This window comes from Triticum dicoccoides, chromosome 4A (genome assembly GCF_002162155.2).
Source record: "Triticum dicoccoides isolate Atlit2015 ecotype Zavitan chromosome 4A, WEW_v2.0, whole genome shotgun sequence".
Lineage (NCBI taxonomy): Eukaryota > Viridiplantae > Streptophyta > Magnoliopsida > Poales > Poaceae > Triticum > Triticum dicoccoides.
In genome coordinates, this window is record NC_041386.1 from 112228227 (window position 1) to 112231512 (window position 3286).

The following is a 3286-nucleotide window of genomic DNA, read 5'->3' on the forward strand; positions in this document are numbered from 1 at the left end:
TGTCTAACTTCCTCTCCATTTCTCATTTGAACATGACACATATGCAGGAGCAGAGAAGGAGACCCAGATGGTTACCAAACCGGTGGCGAAGAAGATGACAATGACTCAGAGAAGCACCTACAGTGACAGTCATATGGCCGAGCTTGAGCAGCACCAAGACCATACGCCCCTCAAACATTAATGAAAAACTTGGTCATTATTTTTGTTCCAGCTAACAGGTTAGCCCCACTTGCCCCTCAAACATTAATGAAAAATGTGGTCATTATTCTTGCTCCAGCAAACAGGTTAGCCCCACTTACCTTCCCTGCCTCATCACCAAGGTAGATAATAACATAGTAGTAGCATACAAAAACCCGGACATCAGCAGGGCAGGTTGCACACTTTGTAAACTGATGACATCAGCAGGGCAGGTTATTTTCCTGCTAACATGAAATCAATCACCCTATGCCTTTTAAAAATGCTTTTCAATGTACCCTGCAGTACCAAATTATCAGTCCAACTAAAACAAGATCGGTAGGTAATTCTACATTTATTATTCAAATTACCAGCGAGAGAGTTATCTGACCATAAACACAATATTCATTAGCTAATTGACTATGCGGCGATAATCCTCTTACATTACTGCCCACCAAACTCAGAGAAGTAGTTTAGTTGCATTACTTCTTGCCATGGATTGATAGCAGTAAGGACAACCGATAATCCAAAATAATGAAGTTAGAAAAATATAAGTTGGGGCATACTGATCTTATGGGTGACTGTATCCGGTCAAATAATGGTGGGCGAGCATAGAGACGTCTGTCTTGTCCGTTGGGTGAATAATTGCAATGGAGAACTAATGTGGGAGGTGTCCTAGAGCAGTATCGACACTATACTGCAGATAACTTAACCCATCAGAAGTTCTAAAATGACCCAAAGAATCAGAGAATGAGGAAATGGAGAGGGCTACATACATATGTCAAGTTGATACCTGAAACCAGTCATTTGGATCACAAATACTACTCAGTCAGCTTGAACCTAAAATAAGAACCAAGATGAGGGAAGCTGCCGACCTTGAAATAGAATCAATATGAAGATCATGTGTCTCAAAAACTTGTTTGCACTTGGTAGTGAACTACTTATTTACAACAATTTTTCTTTTCTGGTGTACATGAGATATTGGGTATCGATTGCTAGCTAACTACACAACACTAACATATGTGAGCCGCTAGATAGAATTAAATGCGAACAAGATCTGTAGGTAATTACATCTATAATAATTTGGTGGAAAAAATCAAGCCATAATGATCCCATTGACATGTTAAAACTTGCATCAAAATTTGAACATAGTACAAATATCACTTTGAAAATGAACATCATAAATCCAGAAAATACATTGATCCAATAGATAACTCAGAACACAGAGAATCGCTCACTACTATTATTAATGAGTAAAGGTAAGAAGAAACTCATTTGCACACTCCGCAAATATAAGAAAACTAATGCAAAAGGGCACTATACAAGACATATATACCAATATTGTATTGACCGATCACAATAATAGAGCAATCAGTCTTGGTTTGAGGTGCTTGGTCAGAAGCAGCAGAGCGGGACTGAAGGACGACACAACATCCAGGGCAGTGGCTAGTTCATCTGCTCAGGCAGAAGGTCAAGGTGCACCTGACGTAGTTGACTGACGTAGTTCGGTCAGACCTGCATATATATGTCCAATTTTCAAACATCTCCAGAGCAAAACAAACAAAATGAAAGACTGTACTTCTGAAATCATCATGTTGCAAAAAGAATAGTGAAATATAATAGCAGATGGTAACACATAGAAGAATGTTTATTACCTCTTGTCTCATGTCCTTGCTGACGACTTTGCCATTTCAAAAATCTTCCTCCACCCTTCCATTAGACCGTACTTCTGAAATCATTATGCTGCAAAAAGAAACACCAAGTTCAGCAAGCCAAAAGTTCATTTCTTCTACTTTACCAAACTATAAATTCGTAAGTTAGGTCTCAAAAGTTCAGCGAGCCAAAAGTTTATTCCAGTAATTTTTTTTGTGAAATCCTATATCACTTGAGCAATGGATTTGCATTGTCCATCCTATAATACTGTCCATATCTACATCAAGTAGTACATGTCTTGCTATCTTGTATTGTGATGGATTAGTTCTCACTTTTATCTAATCGATGCATCTGTCGCCATTTAATATGAAATTCACAGAGATTAGCTGATGTATTATTCTTCAATTCCTTCTCCCACATATTACAATTTGGAATGCAATTGACTCCTCGGAAATTTGATGAACAGAAAAAATGTTGATTGAAGAGAGGAAGGGCGTGTGACGTACATCTTGTTGGCAAGGGCTGGACATCGTCCTCTGCTTGGACCAACACGGCGGATGCATGAGGAGTGGAGAGAGCCCGCATCCGGCGGAAGCAAGGCAGGGGGTCAGATAGCACCATGGTGCCCTGCCCGCGTCACCGTTAAGCCAGGCAGCAAGCCAGCAACTCGTGTCGGCGACCCTCCTGCGGCAACGTAGTTCGTGCCTCAACGCTGCTGCACCAAGCGTTTGCCGCGCGCCCGTGCCAAGCCGACACAAACCAGGTGCCCCGTCGTCGCCCTCCTTGGGGATGGCCGTAGCTTCGCCCCGGCACGCCCTCCGGCGGGGGCGGCGAGACAGGGAGGAGTTAGGGAAGGGAAGGGGTGGTGGCTAGGGTTCTCCCCCGAGACGCATGGAGGCGCTGGCCCTAGCTTCGCCCCGGGGCGCACTCCGGCGGCGGCGGCGAGACGGGGAGGAGGTATAGGGGAGGGAAGGAGTGGCGGCTAGGGTTCTCCCCCGAGACTCATGGAGGCGACGTGGTGGTTGCGAAGATGAGATATGGAGAGCCCTTTGCGTTGACGAAGCGTTGTACGCGGACGCGCGTGGAATATTCCTTCGCGGGTGGAGTGCGTTCAGTCCCAGACCTGGCCAAACGGGCCGGCCCGTGCTAATCGTGCATGGCCCGGCACGGCCCGCCATGGCACGTTTAATAGCCGGGCCGTGCCGTGCCGGCCCACGGGCGCTGCTCCTTGGCCCAGGCACGGCCTGATTAGTAAACGGGCCGGCCCGATGGCCCGTTTAGCACGCTGGGCTGCACATTTTCAGCCTGCTAGGCCGGTTTTTAGACCTATTGGGCTGTATTTTAGGTATATATATATATATATAAATCTAAAAAAAATATAAAAAAATTAAACGGGCCGTGCCGTGCCGGCCCGCGTGCCCAGGCTCCAGGCCCAGGCTCCAGGCCCAAGGCGTGCCGC

At 45.6% G+C, this 3286-nt stretch overlaps 1 long non-coding RNA gene across 1 annotated transcript; it reads right to left on the minus strand.

The window, feature by feature from the left end:
- Nucleotides 1-1263: 1263 nt before the first annotated feature.
- LOC119285294 lies at nt 1264-2871 on the minus strand. Its single transcript, XR_005139435.1, has 3 exons — nt 2334-2871; nt 1830-1917; nt 1264-1689 (listed from the first exon to the last, which is right to left on the minus strand). It is a non-coding gene; the product is annotated as an uncharacterized LOC119285294 (long non-coding RNA).
- Between the last annotated feature and the right edge of the window lie 415 nt (nt 2872-3286).